The 19,682-nt window shown below is 53.6% G+C and overlaps 1 protein-coding gene across 15 annotated transcripts in view; it reads right to left on the reverse strand.

The window, feature by feature from the left end:
- The window catches only part of Mef2d (myocyte enhancer factor 2D), a 29,214-nt gene extending 18,319 nt beyond the window's left edge, over window positions 1–10,895 (reverse strand). For 9 of the 15 annotated variants that reach the window (XR_015735230.1, XM_087897382.1, XM_087897389.1 and 6 more), the window contains exons 1-2: window positions 10,759–10,887; window positions 10,149–10,453 (exon numbers count right to left, since the gene is read on the reverse strand). The gene's annotated coding sequence lies outside the window, so the exon portion shown is untranslated. Of the gene's footprint in view, window positions 1–2,942; window positions 3,021–9,509; window positions 9,931–10,148; window positions 10,454–10,758 lie in introns of those variants that run through there. The other 6 variants (XM_087897379.1, XM_087897381.1, XM_087897380.1 and 3 more) reach the window with 6 other exon arrangements.
- Window positions 10,896–19,682: the final 8,787 nt, after the last annotated feature.

Below are 19,682 nucleotides of genomic sequence, written 5' to 3' on the forward strand. Positions count from 1 at the left end.
GCTCCTTTCCTTACCCTGGAAGAAAGTGTCTTGTCTGCATGTATGTAAGGTCACCAAAAGAGGAGCTCCATAGTCCCTGGTCTACTGCCCACCCTCTCTACACCTCAGACCAGCAGCAGCCTAGACAGCCCTGCGTGACCCAAACAAGCAGCAGTTACCTCTCCTGGCCTGGCCTATAACACGAATCCATGCCCAACTCACTACAGAGGCTCCAGCTGGAATTTCCAGACTTTACCCCAACTCTAAGGCCATCCACAAACTGCCTCCCCATTGTCCTGGGCAGGAGGGACAGCACACTGGGGCAAGGGCTATGGTAAACTGGTATTTTTAGGGTTTGTCTAGCCCAGCCTCAGGAACTCCAATCCAAACTCACAGTGCAGGGTCCCCTTTCCCATCTCCTCTAACCACTGCAGCCCATGAACAGATTCCTAGCTCCTCAGGCAGGGTGACGTGAACGGTCCCAGTGTTTTCAGTTTTTCAAACAGTGACTCTAACCATCTTTCCAGCGTTACAATCTCTAAATAATTGTGTTTCTCTTCTGTGCCTAGTTCCCCCAAGGCTGGAGCTTCTTGAAGGCAGGAACCAGATCTGTCTTTTTACTATGCTATTGCCTGTAGGAGGAACCCAGAAAATACCCATGCAAACAAAATATGAGCCCATGACAAGTCCCTCCTGCAGTCTAATCTCTGTCCGTCCTGCTGTCCTCACTGTCCTCTGCAGAGCTAGAACCTTCTACCAGCTGCCCTCAAGCCACCACTTGGGAACCACTGACCCTCCAACCGACTCTGCCGCTCTCACCCTCATCCCTCTCTACACTCAGCTTGGCTGGTGCAGAGGGTGAGACTCTAAGTCTTCTAAGGAGCAGCCCTGAGCACATGGAGATGGAGAGGATGGGGTTGCTTAGGCAACTGTCGCCTGGCAACCAGTTCCCTGGCTGATCTCCTATACTGCCCCCCCCATCCATGCCGCATGCTGGGGGAGCTAGGATATGAGAGAGATCATGGCTGAGAAGGCAGGGAAGCCAGAGAGACCCAGTGAGTATCCTTTAACAGGGAATCTGTCTAAGAGGTCAGGCCCCTGCAACCCTGACTCCCTCTATACTAGCTCAGCCTTTTATAATAATCCCATGCCTCCCAGGATTGCTGTGGGCAGTCCTTCCTCCCAGCTAACCACAAGCTCTTTTACAAAGCAGGCTCTGTACCCTCTGCTGTGCACTCCACATTGCTACAGATTCTCTGAAAGCCCTGGGGCAAGGATATGAGCTCAGTCTTGGTTCTGGAAGGGTGGTGTCTGGGCAGAAATGACCACAAAGGACCAACCCAACCTTCCCACTTCATCAGAAGGTTTTAACAAACACCTGGACCTGCTTAATCAGTCCTCTCTTCAACAACCTAACTAACTGCCAGGAGCCAGAGGCCTGGGCATCTGCTCTCCTGATGCAGCTCTGCTCCTGCCTGGCCTGGCTAGCCCCTCTTCTCTCATGCCCTGGCCTTTGGGCTGCTCTTTTTTTCTTCTTCTTTTTGAGTGCTCTGGGTAGCACTGGCTATCCAGGCACTCATCCTGTGGACCAGGCTGGCCTTGAACTCAGAGCTCCACTTGTCTCTGCCTCCCCGGGCTGGGACTAAAGGCTACGCCACTGCCCAGACTGGGCTGCTGCTCTTCTAAGCCTAGTCTGCAGCTCTTGGCACACACGCTGAGGTGCTGAGGTGCCAGGCCCCAGGCCTTCCCATCCCGACCGCAGGCCACAGCTGTGCACAGCAGTGCCCCTAAGTAGGTTCTAGCTGGGCAGGGTGGTATTCCCAGCAGGATATGACAACAGCAGTGGGAAGAAGAAAACCCTGGCTGGTGGGATCTGTAGGGAAGCCGACCACAGGGTGATGGTGGTAGACAGGAAGTCTGGGAGCTAGGATCCTATGGCAACTGTGCACTGTTTATACGCAAAGGAGGGACAGGTGAAAAGCAAAGGAGCACTGGTGTGAAGGATCATGGGAGAATAGGCTCTTGTCTCCCTAATGTTACACCTCTTGGTACCTGAGCAATAGTCAAACCACTCTGGGGTTTCAGAATCAGGCATCTCAGTTCCTGTGTGAAGGGCTTGGGTAGAGATGGGAGTAGGGTCAGGACTGGGTTCCTGTAGCCACTGCTGAAGGGCCAGGCAGGAGCACCCTTTCTCCACAGTCTCCATTCTTCCTGCTCTTTAGCCACACAGCTTTCTCAGACCCTCATGCCCTGAGCTCTGTGTCCTGGTTGCCTGAGGCTCTAAAAAGCTGCATCTGACCCTGGAGTCCTATACCAGCAGCCTCGAATGGAGCAGAGGTCAGAAAGGCCAAGCTCTGGGCTCCTCCTGAAGCGAGTGGGAGACAAGGAGAGATCTGCTCTCATTAGGCGTTCCCCCTCCCTTCCAGGCCGCTGGGGGGCCTCAGGCTGCACTGAAGACAGCTGTCACCCTCCTCCACCCTCTCCCCGTAGGGCTGCAGGGCATGAAATAAGCAGCAGGCGCTGGGGGAGGGGGCGACAATCCAATCCACCTGTCACCCCCATAGTCGGGCAGCCTGCTTGCTAGTGGGAGGAGGCGTGGGCAAGGTGAGGACAGATGCACAGACACAGGAAGGAGACAGAAAAGGGGCAGTGAGGCAAAGGCCCGGGGGGGGGGGGGGCGGGGAGCTGGGAGAGCAGCTGGGCTGGGCAGCTGAGGGGACCCCAGCAGCCTGCCCTGGGGGCATCCTCCAGGCCCTTTCCTCTCTTCCCTGCCCCAAGCTAACTCCCTTCTCCAGAGTTCCCAACAGCACACCAAGGCGCAGCCCCACGCCTTCTAAGTTCTGTAAGGCTGACTACCTAAAACCCTGGTTCCCACCATGTCCCATCATCCCCTCCCCCAGTCAGCAGCTTGGGGCTGGGCAGGGGCTATTTTTAGCCTGGGCAGTGAGCTAATTATAACTCACCAACAGGGGACCTGAGGGCGGGCTAGGGGGCAGTCCAGGAAAGCAGAGCTAGGGAGGGGTGGTCCCAGGCACTGTGACCTGTAGAGACAGAAACAGACTTGAGGAGCACCCTAACTTCCCTTGGGCAATTCTCCCATACTCCACCCTCAGCTTCCCACCTCTCCTGTTTAGCAAACCTCTTGGGAAAGTGTCATCCTGTTTTCTCCATGAGGGACTGTCAACTGTGTCCTACTCCCTGTCCTTCCTGCGGTCTAGCTCCCATTCTTCCTGTAGCAGCTGAGGCCTTGGGGCTCCCCGTGCCTCCTCCCACCCACAAGAAAGTTCCTAGAGCCACTGCTGGGTCTCAGGAACCATTACAGCTACAGGACACACCCTGGTAGCAAAGGACTGACTGAGTGAGGTCAGGCAGTGAGGGGAGGGTTTGCAGAATCTGGGCTGGGCATCTCTAGCCTATACTGAGACCCTGCTGTGTGCCCCAATCCATCAATGGCCCCTACAGCAACAGAAGGGCAGAGTGGTGAGGTTCCCCAAGGGCCCTTCTAGCCCACTCTGCTCTGTCAGGAAGAAAGTCAGGTATGTAGTTCCAAAGAGGGGTGCCAGTCTAGCCCTAGCCCTCTTCAGCCGGTGAGGAGAGGCCCTCCTGAGGCCAGAGGGGAACAAACAAGGCCCCAGGCACTTCAGGCACTTCCTGAGATGTGCTGTCTGGCGCATCACCCTGGACCACTCTGTTGATGCTCTCAGGTAGAGCACAGGACACCCTGGTCACAGTTGCAGCTTTCAGGATCCTGTCGAACACCTAGTCTACCTATGGGACCCAGAATTTGGGTCCTCCAAGGGTCCTAATCTTGGTTGGCCTAAGGTCACTGTCACTGGAGTGGTCCATTTTTGAAACCCAAGCTTGCGCTTTGCTTTAGTGCTGCCTACCAGGCCAAGTAACCATGACTCACTGCTGCTCATTTGCATGGTGATTTGCATAGTGTCTCCACCCTTATTCCTCCAAATTCAACTTCCCACTCCAGAGTGTAGGCTACTCCTACTCAGCACCCGTGGCACTCAGGACCTCAGAGCTGGCCCCATCTTCTTTGTCACACCCCTCGATGCTGCACCCATCCTTGGGAAAGGGACAGAGGGCAGCAGTGTACGGCCCAGCTAGGAGCCTCTGGAACAGGACTCAAGGTGGGATAGCAGCAGCAGGGTGCTCCTACCCTATTTCTGGAGTCCACTCCCCACTGTGCAGAGTGAACCCAATACAGTGGGCATGAGTTTCATGACAGAGAGAACTTTGAAGACTGGGTCCTACTCGGAGCAGACTCTAGGGTTCAAGCTCACATTGTCAGAAGCTAAATAAACAAGACAGGCAGCTGGGGAGATATGAGGATCATGAAGGTGCTGTGCTCCTTCCACAGGTGTGGGCAGACAGCCAGCCCCTTGAGAACCTGCCCAGTTACAGCGTCTACACACTAGTCATACCCTCTGAACCGAAGCCCTGCTGAGTCTGTCTACTCTGGGAAGTCCTTTCTGGTATCTAACGGCCATCCTTCTCTCACAGCCAATCCTGTCACGGCAATCGAGACAAGAATAGTGACCTTGGCGATCAGAAGCCTTAGTTGAAGAGAGGTGGGGGCAGTTGGGACCGTTAAGTGTGTCACCTTCCACCTCCCTACCCTACTTCCCCCTGGGGTCTCAGGAGACAGAAGTGAAAGTCGCAGCTGGGCCTTAAGGACAGATCATCTTGACAAGCATTGGGATGAACATGCCGCCACTGGCCACTCGCGCTGTTTGGGGATGCCTGCTATTGCAACACGTGGATGATCGCTAGCTGAGCAGAGAGACTTCCAGGGAAGGGGAAACAGGAGGGAACTCTGAGCATGCCCTGGGCCAGAGCAGCCTGGAGAACCTTACAAAGGCTTTCTCCTAGGGCACCATTTTTTGTTCAAGCATCCAGGAACAGACCAAGAGCTGAGCCCTAACTGTTGGGCTTTTGACACAGGGGTAATGGGGAGGTACTGCACAGACTGAAGGGCCACCCACACTCAGACAGGCCAGGCCAGAAAGAGGCCAATCCAATCAGGGAAGGCAAATCCTCCCGGTATTGTGACCTCAAGGAGCAGCAAGGATTTAAAGGAGCCTTGGGCAGTGGCTGGGTCTCTAAGCCCTAAGCAGAAGGTGGCAAGGTGGCTCTTGTGGGGGATTATCTCACTGTTTTAAGAAGAGGCTAGGTGAGGATGGGTGCCTGAGCCCAACCTGAGCACCCTTGGGCAAATAATACTCTCATTGAGACACACCTCCACCAAACAGGGTTCACTGACCAGAAAACGACAGAGGCCCCTCTGACTTTGTCAGCAATGATTGCTGTCTGTGCATGACCCATAGGGTTCCTTCCTCTGAGGGGAAGCTCGCGGGGGCTTTTACAAGCAAGGCCTATCTATCCCTGGGAACAGGTGAAGGCTTCCTTTCTCCTCAGCTCCCCACCCCCAATTGCAGGCTGACAGGTGGGGGAGAAGAGTAGAAACAGCTGGGCCAGGACACCTGTTTTCCACTCCATGCCTGGCCAAGGGCCTGCTTGGGGACCACACGGGGAGTCTGCCAAGAGGCAGGCAGGTGTGAGGGCAAAAAGAGAGGGGTCCAGATGTCAAGGGGAGATAGAGCAAGAAGAACCACCCTCACCCCTGGTACACACTGGAGGAGAGCAGCCAGTCCCAAGAGCAGCCTCCAGCCCCTGCTTACAGGCCCCGCATCATACTTCCTCTAATGAAAAAGGAAGAACCTAGAAAAGAGACCTATTCCCCCTACCATCTGCCCCATCCCCACTCCATGGACCCTCATGTTTTAGTCTTTATTCTCCCAGTCTTCAAACCCAGCCTTGGGCGAGGAGGACATCAGTAGGACTAGTAAAGAACCGAGGACGTCTGCTGGGCAGGTTTTGAGGCTAGGAGGCACCTGGCATGGCATGGGAAGGAGATCCCGTTTCTCATGCCACCCCAGGGTCTGGTGGTCCCTTCAAAGCCTCAAACTCTTATCCCTATACCCCAGGTCTTGACCGAGGGTCCTGAGGGAGGGTGCCTGTGACACCTGCCTTTGAACCTTCTTCCTCTAGGAAAGGCAGAGAAGACTGCCCACTCCCTGTACTACCTTCAATCCCTTTCCTGTCTGCTCCAAGCAGAGTTCCAGGGATCTCTGTGTACTGCTGGCTCCTGCTCTAGTCCTTGTTTGGGGGTTTCTTGCATTGGTGGGGAAATCTGAAGGAATTACTGTCTCAGGAGTCAGAGCAATACACCCCCAAACTGCCACCAAACCCTCCCGAGACCCCTGAGTGCTGCATTGAGGTGGTACCGTGGTCAAGAGTGGCCTGGACCCTCCCTCCTGCAGAGATGCCTTCTTAGACAAGAGCCCTAAACCCCTCACAGTGGGCTTCACTGAATAAATCCTTAGTCCTTCAGCTTCAGTTTCCCCAATACCAACGACCAGTTCTGGACAGATTTCTGACCAGTTTAGGACTCTTCACAGACAACAGCAGTTCTGGAGATCTCAAAAGTCTTCATTTTTGACTCTGAACCATGCACCCTGTTAAACTGGGTGTGCATGAGTGATGCTGGAGGGGAGAGCTAGGGACAGGCAGGACACGCCTTCCCTGTGGCATGTTGTCTGCCCAGTGCTAGGGGGAGAGGCCCTAGAACAGCCGGGAGCACCACGCCAAGGTCAGTGACCAAGCCTAGAGCCCAGGGCCTCCTGGGAGGGTAAGTTTAAATGAGTAAATATGGTCCCGCCTGGGTGTGGTTTGCCACAGGCCAAAGCTTGGGGCAGGTCACTCCCTCCAGTACCCTACTCAGAAGGGGCTGTCAGCCACAGTCAGCCCCCTCAATCCACGCCACACCAGCAGTCCTGCCTAGTTCTGCCACTGGCAACCGGAGCAAGCGCTGGCACGAGGGCTGAGCCGACACAAGGGCTGAGCCGACACAAAGGAAAGGTGGGCATGGAAAGCTGTGAGGACCTCCTGAACCAAGAATGTGTCCCCAAATGCAGCAGAGCAGCCTCACTCATGGAAGGCGGGTACAAAGCTCTGGCAGCATGGACCAAACACACAGGTGACTATGTCACCGAAAGGGAGACTCCTGCACACCTGGAAAGCTGAGGCTGGGGGGGGGGGGCAACTTACCCAAGGCCAGGGTGGGGGACAGTGGCTAGCCAGGGATCAGAGCCGCAAGGGAGGGTGGAAGTCAGCCAGTGCTCCCTGACTCACAAAGCATGCTCTCCACAGACAGGCCCTGCCTGCCCATCTGTGCTCTGACCTCAACCCTTGCTCCAGCCCAGGCTCTCTGGTTCTGTACGCCTTTCCCTTCCTGCCTCTAGTCCCTCACCACCCCCCACTCTCCAATCCTTTAATCATCTTTACCACTGCTGCCCCCACCCCCGCAGAGCAACAGCTGCTCTGTGGGTGTCACACCCCTAAGGGTGCGCTGTACACCTTCCCGCATGTGTCCCATGACCTGCTGCAGACTGCCAGGTGCAGCTGGGGCTGCAGGACACCGCCAGCCTGCTTTCTGGGGAAAGGGGCTCAGAGGTGAGTTCCCATAGCTCCAGGACAGCTCCTCAGAATATGTTTTGTCCTAGGCAGGGAGAGATGAGAAAATATTCCAGGAGCCAAACAGCACCAGCCCCACTAGGCCAAAGGTCAAAGCCTTTTAGCAGAGTCACTGGAGAATGCCTGAGATTCTCTCTCCTTTCCTGGCCAAATTAAGAGCCATCTTTCCCCCTAGCTTCCCTGGGAAGTTCTTTCTGATACCCAGGCTCCATCCAGCCTTCCTAACTGTGTAGAGGGCAATGTCAGCCACAGCACAGCCAGGTGTCTGCTTCTATAGCATAGCTCCTAGCAGTTAATGCTACCTCTCCCCCATGAGTAAGTCACCAAACTGGGACAGGAGGATAGAGAGGGTTGGATGGACTCTGGCCCCATGACTACCTCATAAAAGACACCAGTGATTACAGCGATGCGGAGGCTGGACCGCATGCAACCATTCCTCCTTCCCGCTTCCCTGTAAAGGGAGATAATTTTCTCAGGCCAGTTGGCTTCAGAGAGCCTACAAAGTCCCAGTCATGGTCCCAAAGGGGTGGCAGCCCACCACAACAGAGCTGCAGCCCTGCCTCTGACCCTGCCTTAGATCAACCCCCTTAGGGAATCTGGATAGCACCAGCTGTATTTGTGACACAAAATATCCTCCTTGCTTGCAGCTCTTCTGTAGGCCACACTGTCTGAGCAGGGGGGCAGAGAAGTGGAGGCAACAGAGAAGCCAGCCTACCCACTCAACTCCCGTGTGTGGCAAAATGTCCAACAAGGACCGATGTCAGGCCAGGGCCGTCCATGGAGGACGGGGAGCTCAGCTGGGAAGGTGGGCAGAGGTCCAGGCCAAGGATGCTGCAGCAGAGGCCCCTTCCCAGAGCAGGGTCAGATGGGACCTCAGCGAGCCTAATCCCATCCCCTGGTCTAGCTCCCAACCTGGGGAGATTTCCTCCGCCTTTCCCATCATACTAACCCAGGAAGACGGGGAGAAGAAAGAAAAAAGCCTACTGGAGACAGATTATATAACGGCAACCAGCCAGCCTGTCACATCGCCCAGCCTATGAGCACTAAGTCAGAGGGCCAGAGTAGAGAGCAGGGTCCTCCAGCCAGTGTCACCACATAGAGAGGATGGGCAGCCTGCACCTGCCTCCTGACCAAGCCCCCCACACCCAGTTCCAGGCACCGGATTTAGCAGAGACAGCACAAGCCCTCTGCCCATCCCCCAACACAAAGCTTCCCATACTTTCTGGCTGGATCCTGATGCTTCTGTAGGCCAATACCTGCAAGAACAAGGCTTGTATATCTTCATTCTTAACCTTAAGAGTCTCTCCCTGCATGAAATCTGTGGCAGAAAGAGGAGAAAACTAAACTTTGATACAGATTTGCTGTGTGATCTCCGGTAAAATGTTTGACCACTCTGGTAGGTATGGGAATGCATGAAAGCTCCTGCCTTCCAAGTGAATCTTCTTACAAAAGTACATGCAGCAAGTACACACTGTGTGTGTGAAGGGCACAGGAGTCATAATAAAGAATATGACTACTGAGATTCCAAGGTCCCAGCGTCCATTTCTGGGGTAAATGGGAAAACTGCTCTACAGAAGCTCCAATATTCCCCAACTACCCCACATAATAAGGTTCTCAGCCACTCCCACAACCATCCCACCCCACCCCCATCCTGGAAGACGCAGGAAGGAAATTCATTCACAGGCAAGACCGTGAGAGCTGGGACGGCCAGGCTGAGCACTGGGGCTTGGTGGCCGGTGGCCAGAAGCTGGGTGTCTGGGAACACTGACAGGTACCTCGCCAATACTCCCGTCCGCGGATACCTCCGCTAGAGCTGGGAGGGGAACAGAAGGTGGACAGCTCCCAAGGCCAAGTGCCCTCAGTAGGCTCCCCTCCGGGAGCCGGCCAGAGCAGCCCAAGGTCACCGTCCCAGGCGGCAAACTTCCCACAGTCAAACAGCTCAGGCCCACTAAGGGTTAGGGGGAGGGAGAAGATCCGCCACTCACTCAGCCAAAGCAGCTAGGCCTCGGAGGGAAACTCACACGGCGAGGGCAGGGTACCGGATCCACCCCACTGTACTCCCCTGGCCTGGCCCCAATGCTCCGGTCAGTCGCAGGCAGAGCTGGCACTCGGGACAACCTGGGTAGTCCAGAGCCACTGGGAACTCCAAGGGCTCGGCGGAATCTCTAGGAGGCCTCGCTGCCCCATCTCCGCCATGGGAAGCCAGGAGCACCGTAGTCCCTTGGGCCAGCCTCACCGCTCGAACCCTACTCGCACCGGCTCGGCCAGCACCGACCAAGGGAGGCCCCGGAGAGAGAGGTCCTGCCAGATGTGAACAGCTGCAAACTCCTGGCTAGGGGTGCTTCAGCTGGCATCGCTGACACACCCGACCCGGGGCCCCCACGGGCGCGAGATCGCGGCCGGAGCCACGTGCGTTGCGCCCGCCAGAGCGCGAGGCGGCCGGGGCTCGGATGCCAGGCGCGGCTGTCACAGCAGACACCCCAGCACCACCGCCGCCGCCCCGCCCGGCCCGGGACTCTCGCGCCTGGGCGCCCTGGCACCCCTCGCGCTCCAGACCACCCTGCGCCCTGCCGCGCGGCGTGGGGGAGGGGCTCTTAAAGGGACAGGCGCGCGTCGCGACTCACCAGCCCCCGGGGAAACGGGGATGTCACGGCGCCGGGAGCCTCGGCCCGGCCCGCGGTATCCTCGGCTGCGCGAAGCAGCAGCTCCGGCGGGGAACAGCGAAGACGCCGCGTCCACGCGGCCTGGGCGGCGCCGCAGGGCTCAGACCCCCTGGTGTGCGCGGGGGCGGCGGCGGCTGGCGGCGGGGACGCGGCCGAACGCCCAAGCCGCCTCTACGGTTGTTGATATTTTGCTTCCTTCCTCCTTTAGGGCTCCAAAGGCAACTCCTCCAGCCTCAGACTCGAGGCCGACGTAGGCACCGCGCACCCTAGCTTGCGGGATGGGGGGGGGGGGAGACGAGGGTGATGGACAAGCGGGGGGCCAATGGGAGGGCCTTTCAGGGAAGGGGCGGTGCCTGGCGGGGCGGCCTTGGGCGCGGCCACGCCTCCTGCCCTAGCCTGCGCCCCACCCCACCGGGGCGCGCGACCGCGGCTCGTGGAACCCAGATCCCTCCGCCTACGGGACAGAGCGTGGCCGCGGGACCTCAGCACTCCGGCCCAGAGTTGGCAGAGGTCTAAGTAGATAAGTTTTGGGGAGACGAGAGTGTTGGGAGGCCCCAGCTCCTCCACTTACTGTGTGACAAAGCTCCGAAGGCAGATCGCGCTCTCTCCTCGGGGTTACCTGGGGAGCTCCGCTGCTCCCTCTACCTGTGACAGGTCCCCTCCTTTCCCCTGGCCCGGCTCGGTTGACGCCCAGACATTTAAAGCAACAGTGCATAATTCTCGGGTGACCTAATCTTCAGCGCCTGCGGCCCCAGCGCTCTTAACTATCAAGGGGGCAATTTAAAGGGGCGGGACCCCAACCATCACCACCTCACAGGAAACATCAGAAGCTTCGTCGTAGAGAAGAAACAGTAACTCTCTTTAAAAGAAAAAAAAAAAAACCCTTTTAAAATCCCTGGTGGCCTCTGGGCGTGGCGAATTTTTAAATGCTCACAACAAGATTGTGCATACCATTGCTTCTCAACACGGACCCGTCAGACTTCCTGTCCAGCATCCTGTCATTTCCAAGTCCTCCACTGGCTCTACCTGGAGCTTGAGGAACTGACGGAGTCTGGCTCGAACTTCAAAACCAAGCCTTGCACAAGGTTCTTTACAAGCTAGAATCTGGCTTTCTGGACAAAGTCCCTGTTCTGGGTTTTTGAGACTGGGAGAGGCAACAAGTGGTGGGTTAGAAGCATCAACTTGGAGTCAGACTGTCTTAATTCAAATCCTTTCACTGTTTATGAAGAGCAGAGCACATTTCTTAACTCTCCATCCTCTTGGTTGAGATGAAGGCAGTGAGGACAGGACCTAACTTGTGAATCTGGTGTGAGTTTAGTTCCCAGGAGACTAGCACAGTGCCTCATGTTGCATTGTAATGACCCATTGGCCTCTCAAATGAAAAAAAGAAAGAAAGAAAAACCTTTTAGGCCAGGGTGAGTTCAGACAAGGCTCAAGGGGGACAAGTTCAATAGGACCGTTCTGCAGAGAGCTTGGAGACTTGTATGTACCTCCTTAAACAGGAAGCTAGCAGGCATCTATTCCCTTGTCCTCCCTTTTCAATCCTTCTACTTGGCTCCTCCTTCCAGAAGCCCGATTTATACAGTATCACACATGGTCCCCAAATGTTGCTCTTTAGTTTTCCTAGTAGTATGGGGGGGGGGGGCTCCCAGCACAGAGATGCCAGTACTCCTGAGCAAGCTGGTTTGCCCCAATACTTCAGGGAGGGCATCTGCCCTTCCCTAAGCACTTGGAGAATACAGCCTTGTTCAGGCTTGAAGCCGTGGTGGGAGAGGGATGAGAAAGCGCCCTCCCAGTGGGGAGCCTCCCCTCACTCAGGCCTCTATTTTTAGTGCTTCCCCAGGCTCTAGCAGGAGAAATCCTTTAGTCATCAGGGTGTTTATTTTCCGGCTGCTTCCGACGTCGGGAAAAGCAGAATGTTGAGACTGGAGAGATCCTGGGCTGCTGTAAAATACTTCTCAGGAACGGGCCTGAGAACACAGCCTTCAGACCATTGGGTCCCAGCTCACAGAAAACAAAACAGGATGGGCCCGGGACAGCTAAGCCCTCAGGAGTTTCCAACCTGCCTTAACCTTGGAGGCTATCCAAGCTAGAGAACCCTCTGGCCCAGCTCTATTTGAAGACTGTTTCTCAAAACACAACTTGCCCAGAATCCCCCTCCCCACCCTCTTGTAGGTCTGCCTGGTGAGCCTCCCGCCAACCACAACCCTAGCCAATCTCAAACCTGAGGCGGGCCTTCCAGAGCTCGGATTGGTTGGCTGGGCCTTCTAGACCTGGAATGTTGAGTCTTTAACAAAGGAATGAGGAAGGAAGGTGAGTCACCTGGGGAAGACATTAAAGGACTAGCTAGGAGGAAAAGGAAGAGGGAAGCGCTCCAGGGAGGTGGGGGACCTGGACCCTAACGGCTGACTGGACAGATCATACGAGACCTGAGTAGGGGGCAGTAACACGAGTGGAACAAAATTGAGAGTCTGAAAACGTCTTGGAAGAGAAAAGGTAACAATCGTGAGGTCTTGATTTCTACAGAGGACCGAAAAGGGCCAAGGTAGTGTTGGAGGTTGGATGAAAACTGGACTTCTTGAAAATGACTCTGAATTCTTTTCTTCTGGCCCCTGGACTTAGCATCCCAGAATCCTCTGGGTGGCAAATGACTCACGTTTCTTCTGTGCACCTATCTCTTATGAATTAATTTATTGTTTGTTAGCGTGCCATAGTGGATGCTTAGAGGTCAGGGGACTATTCTGTGGAGTTGATCTCCCCTTCCAACTTTTCATGAGTTTTGGGCTGAAACTCAGGTTGCCAGGCTTGCTTGGCAATCGCTTTACTGGCTAAACCATCTCGCCGGCTTCTACCCATCTGTTATAAAGGAAAGTCACCTTCCAGCCCAAAGCTGCTGTAAAATCCTCCCGTGGGCCCTTGGGGGCACTTAGATGTCCACAAGTCCTGAAAATAATACCGTGTAAACTCAACCTGCAGTGCTGTCTTCCCAAGGTTCTCTAGCAAACAAAACTTAACCCTCCTTTATCCGCCCCTTCTCAGGCTTCTCCAATTCACCTGTGCTTGGTGTCTTTCCCGCGGGTCCCCATCTCTCTCAACACCCCTTTTCCACCTGGCAGTCCTTCCTCAACCTAGGAAAAGTGCTCTTGCCGTCCCTTCTAGTCTGGAGCGGCTTGCCAGGCCCTCCTCTCACCTTCCTTCCCCTGCGCCATCTGGACAGTTCTCAATCCCCACCTCCACACGCAGCTCAGCCACCGAACTCATCCTTCTTCCTCCAGTTTTTGAGTGATTTCTGCAAAGAGCCCCCTACCCAACCTCTTCCCGCATCTGCCACCAAGCTTGCGAACCGGACCCTCAGCGGGTGGGCGTATATATTCTCTGCGCGAAGGTGGGACTCTGCACTCTGTCCCTGTCTCCTCAGGACGCACTAGCTTGCTGGTTTTGGTTTCTAAGGTACTTTTCCTTACCAGCTCCCGAGTTCCTGCAGGAATGCAGAGCTTTGCAGAGCTGGCGTGGAACGCGCTTAGCAAATGTATACACGCAACTGTGTGAGTTAGGATTGTGCAAACTCTACTGAACACCTCATTTCTGCATCGATAATCGTGATAGCCAAACACAGGGATCAGGTCTGGGGTACTCCACTTCAGGGCAGAGTTGGGGTGAGAGATAGATAGCCGAGTCCGCCGGAGTCAAGGCCCGCGTGGGACCAGACGTCGGGACACGAGCAGAAGCCCCTGGAGCTGAGAGGGAGAGGTGCCAGAGCGGGTCCCAGGTCCGTGTACCCCCACAGGAGTTCCCTGCCCCCCCCCACGCCGGCTGGGCAGGATGTGGTGGCAGCTGCAGTTGGGTGGGCAGGATGTGGGGGTGGGGGCAGACGAACGCAGCCCGACAGCAGTCCCCCCCCCCAGCTCCTGCCTCCACCCCCTCCGGGTCACGTGCTCTCAGCTTGGGCACCGAGGGACTATTTCCCATTTTTCGCGGAAGGACATCTCAAATCCATCGCCATGGACTTAAGTTGTATCACGCCATTTTCTTGCCCCCCTCTCCAGCCTAGAACAGAAAGTTTGCCCAGTACACATTTCTGTAAAGCGTGGCTTAACTCGGAAGAGGCCCCTTTAAATGCAAATAGTCGCCCACTTGCTCTGCTCCCCCTCCTCCCCAACCCCCATCCCAACTTCTCTCCTCGTGCCCAAACTCCACCAGCTGCTATTGACGTCAATCGTGCGTCAGCATCTCCAGCCCAACCAGACAGCACGTGGGGGGAAGAAGGCAATCTTAAAGGGCCAGTCGCTCAGGGCCTTTTAGGTTACCGGAGATGGAAAAGCTAAGTGGAATGTTGGAAACTGTTGGAGCGGGAAGAAATGCAGGGGAGACTTTCAGACTTTCAGAAGGACTGCTTAAGGCTGGCGAAGTGGCTCAGCGGATCCGGGTACTTCTTTCTGTGCAAGCCCGAGAATCACCTCCCCAAAGTTATCCTCTGACCTTCACATCATTTTCTCCCCCGCACACATAATGTAATGTATTAATAAATCTTTGTTGTTGTTTTTTTCTTGTTTTTTGTTTGTTAGTTTGTTTTTCGAGACAGGGTTTTTTTGTAGCGTTGGAGCCTGGCCTGGAACTAACTATTGTAGACCAGGCTTACCTTGAACTCACAGAGATCCGCCTACCTCTGCCTCCCGTGTACTGTCACCACTGCCCAGCTAATAAATCTTTTTTAAAAAGACTTCTCAGAGTAGGAAAGTATATTCTCTTTTTCTGTTTTCCTCTTTTTTAAATTTTACTTCCTATTGTGTGTGTGGTGTGTACCAGTGTGGCGGTCAGAGGACAACTCACAGCACTTCTTCCACCTTGTGGTTCCCGGAGTTCGGGTGCCCACTTTTAATCCTTCCTCTCCTCCCCTCTTCCCCTTTCGGGCTTGAATCTAGGAGTCTCACACATACTAAGTACACATTCTACTATTGAGCTACCATCTCAAGAATGTGAATTTTAAACCAAGCTTTTTCTTTAGATTCAAACCCCCCCCCCCCACAAGGTTTGAGTTTGTGTGTCTGGGAAAGAAACCCAGGAGCTGGAGGGGCAGGCTGAGTCTAAAGACAAAGGAGGCTTGGCCTTTAAGAACCCTGAGTTGCCAGACAGATCTCCTATGAGTTCAAAGCCGCCCTGTTTTACAGAGCAAGTTCCAAGACAGCCAAGGCTACAGACAGAAACCCTGCCTTGAAATACTAGAAAGAGAGGAAAGAAAATGAACAAAAACAAAAAACAAAAGCAAAACAAAGAAAACCCCCAAGACCCCTGAGTTCTAGTTGGGTGGAAGCAGTGCGGGACAGATGATCTGTGAGCTCCAGCTTAGTCTGCTGACAGAGCCAAGCAGTGCAGCCCTGTCTGCTAGGGGGGCCAGGACAGTCTTTTCCCTCACCCTACTCAGTGTATCTGTTCACAGAGTGTTATGCTCCATCCAGAGCAAAGAATGGAGTAGACGGCTCAGTTAAGTATTTGTAGAATGGGATAATTGACGCCTTGCGTCCCGTGCCGACTCCCCCTTTTCAATAGGCTCTCCCATTTGTCCCATGCACACAGAACACACACTCAGGTACCAGGTGATCTTGTTTTTGGAATGCATACAGTTTTTATTGAGCTCTTTGGACCTTAGAGCCATGCGCAGAGGAACCTAAGTCCCGGTTCTGGTTCTCCTATTTATTAGTTGGCTGACCTTGGGCAGTGTTACTTGATGGGAGCATTAAATGGGGCAATTTCATCAGAAGCTTTTTGCTTGTTTGTTTGACAGCATCTCACTGTGGAGCCCCTGACTGGCCTGGGACTCACAAAAATTCTCCTGCCTACATGAGAAGTAAAAAAGAACAAGATCTCCTGAGTAAATGGGAGCATGGGGACCATGGGAGAGGGTGGAAGGGAAGGAAGCGGAGAAAAATATATAGCTCAACAAAAACAATTTTAAAAATAAAATGTATCGTTAGTGTGTGCACATATGCTCCAGTACAGGTGTGAAAATCAGAGTGCAGGTCAGCAAGCCCTCTGTGAAGTACACAGATCACACTTAGCTTGTGGCAAACAGGAGTAGTGCAGAGTACTGTGGGTGTCTGTCTTTCTTAGGTCAGACGCTCACTGGGTGGCACTCTCTGGCCCTAAACTGTTGACCTCCCTGCCTTGAGTACTGGGATTGAAAGCCTGAGTGGGCATTGGTTCTGAAATGACCCTCTCCCCAACTAAACTGTGAGCTTCTTGAGAATAAGGTGATACATTTTATTTCCAGCACCAAACGCAACATGGAGCTTATAGCTGGTGCTTTAAAAAATGTTTGCTGAGAGTGAGCAAGGTGGCTCATGGGTAAAGGCACTCGCTGTCAAACCTGGGAAAGTTCCATTCCCAGGCTTCACATGGTGGAAAGAAAGAATTGATAGCTGAAAATTACCTTCTGACCTTCACAAGAGTGCTGATGGGGGGGCTGGAGAGATAGCTCAGCGGTTAAGAGCATTGCCTGTTATTCCAAAGGTCCAGAGTTCAATTCCCAGCAACCACATGGTGCTCACAACCATCTGTAATGAGGTCTGGTGCCCCCTTCTGGCCTGCAGGCATACATGCAGCAAGAATATTGTACACATAATAAATAAATATTTTTAAAAAGTGTGATGTGTGCATGTGAGAACATACACACACACACACAACTGTAATGAATTATTTTAACATTTGTTGAGGGGTGGAGATATGATGGCTCAATGCTCCTGAAGAAGAGTCAAGTTTGGCTTCTAGCACCCACATCACAATGGCTTGTCGTTGCAGAGGATTGAATGCCAGCTCCTCAGGCACCCATACACATAAATATATAAAAGTAAAAGTAGGTCATGGGGCTGGAGAGATGTTAGAGAGCATTGCTGTGCCACGCAGCTGCGCACTCAGGAGGCAGAGGCAGGTGGGTCTCTGTGAGTTTGAGTTCAGCCTGGTCTACAGAGTGAGTTCCAGGATATCCAGGGCTGCACAGAGAAACCGTGTCTTGAAAGGAAAGAAAAGAAAAAAAAGAAGGAGAAAAAAAAGCCCCGCTCTTGCAGTGACATTCAGTCACTGTGGTGGTTTGAATAAAAATGGTCCCATAGGTTCATGTGTTTGGTCCCCAGCAAGTGGAACTATTTGGGAAGAATTAGGAAGTGTGACCTTGTTGAAGTAGATGTTGCCTTGGACCATGTGTTTCACTGGGAGTAGACTTTGAGGTTTTAAAACCCCAGGCCCAGGCCCAATCCCCCCACCACCTCTTTCTGCCTCCACCTTATGGGTCTAGATGTAAACTCTCACCTACCGCTCCTGCACCGTGCCTGCCTGCTGCCACACTCCCTACCATGATTATGATGGACTCACCCTCTAAAACTGTGAGCAAGCCCCAGTTAAATGCTTTCTTCTAGTAAGTTGCCTTGGCCATGGTGGTTCATCACAGAAATGAAGTGACATCACATCCCAGTGACATCATCTCCCAGCGACACCACCTCCCAGTGACATCACTTCTCAGCGACATCACATCCCAGCGACATCACATCCCAACGACATCACATCCCAGTGACATCACATCCCAGCGACACCACATCCCAGTGACATAACTTTTCAGCAACATCACATCCCAATGACATCACTTCTCAGCGACATCACATCCCAGTGACACCACATCCCAGTGACATCACATCCCAGTGGCATCACATTCCAGTAACATCACATCCCAGCAACACCACATCCCAGCGACACCACATCCCAGCAACATCACATCCCAACGACATCACATCCCAGCGACATCACATCCCAGCGACATCACATCTCAGTGACATCACATCCCAGTGACATCACATCTCAGCGACTTCACATCCTACTGACACAACATCCCAGCAACACCACATCCCAGTGACATCACCTCCCAGTGACATCACAGTTACTAAGAAAGTCATCCTTGGACAGCATAAAGAGTTCCAAGCTTCCTGTGCTACATGAGACACCATCCCATCTAAAACAAAACAACACAATACATGCCTGGTTAAATAAGTAAAAATGACAAAGTTAATGACTTTCGTATTTTCCAATTCTGAACTATGTTCCCACTCTGAAATTATCCCAAGAGAGAACATGGTATGATCATGGCAGGTTTTAACTTTGAAAGCTGAGGTTCAGCTCTTTGGCTAAAATATGCCTCAGTTAGCCAAATGCTTTGAAACCCAGGAGGCTGTGCCTGCTTCCGCGGGATACTCACAGCCCCCAGTCTCATTCTGTAGCCCAGGATGTCCTGAATCTGCAATTTGACTTCGGCATGAGTGTAATTACAGATACTTAATGCAATGTCTAAGGCAGGAACATTTTGGTCAGATAGTAACTCAATCTGGGTATTCTCTTCTGTGAAGCCCCACCCTTGCTCTCCCCATCCCTATCCCCAACTGCCATCCTCTCCTTATTTCTGCCTCCACTCCCTCCCTGACCTTCATTTCCCGTGGTGAGAGAGCAGAATCTCCTGTCACCTGATTCCAGTTTCTTGTGGTTCAAAACCACCTAGTCCTTGTTCAGCCTGTCTTGCAGCTGCTTATTGATCCCCTTGTCAATTTCTGTCACCCTCTTCAAGGATGAAGGCCTGACAGACACCAGAGGACACTTCCTGCCTGGTAATAACTGAGCCCAGGAGGCAGGGGCACCAACTTATCCTGGAAAAAGAGGCCTAAGTAAAACTGAGACTCCTCTGGCTCAAAGCAGCCTTCATGACCCATGAAACCCAAAGAGTGAGGTGGGTTTCCCCACAGGAATCTCCAGGCAGCCTTGGTGCTGGCTCCACCCTCTATAGCGGTTGGGTGACACCAGGAGCACTGTGTTCCAGAAAACCCCAAAATAACCCGTCTTCACTGTCCGGCTGCTATTTCTGTCCATGCTGTTTAATTATTCAAACCCAAGTTAGGGAGTGAGCTTTATAAAGCCCTTCTACTTGGGGACCCAGGAGGGCTGGGAGACTCTCCAGGTTGCAACAGCATCAGGCAATGGGGTTTGGTGAGATCACTTGGCCCAGGACTAAAAGTACCTGCTGTCTACTGTCAGCTGGCTTCCTCAGCTATAAGAAAGCGACTTGCCCCAAACTTGGAGTTCCCTCCTCCAGCCTGCTGGCCTCTAGCTGCCCCACCCTGCTGCGCAGTCTCTGCAGCCTTCAGTCTTATCTCAGCTGGCTCAGTGCTAAACTGTCCAACTTTTTTGTTTGTTTGTTTTTGTTTTTGTTTTTGTTTTGTTTTGTTTTTTGAGATGGGGTTTCTTTGTATCTTTGGAGCCATTGGAGCCTGTCCTGGAACTAGCTCTTGTAGACCAGGCTAGCCTCGAACTCACAGAGATCCACCACCTCCCCGCGGCTTCTTTACCAGATGTGACATAAGCAGCCAGACTTGGTACTGGGCCTGAATGTGATGCAGCCCAATTCACACCTAGGCCATTTTGGACTAACGACTTATCCAGCAAGGCTCTCCCTACAGCATCACC

Source organism: Myodes glareolus, chromosome 17 (genome assembly GCF_982192425.1).
Source record: "Myodes glareolus chromosome 17, mMyoGla1.1, whole genome shotgun sequence".
Lineage (NCBI taxonomy): Eukaryota > Metazoa > Chordata > Mammalia > Rodentia > Cricetidae > Myodes > Myodes glareolus.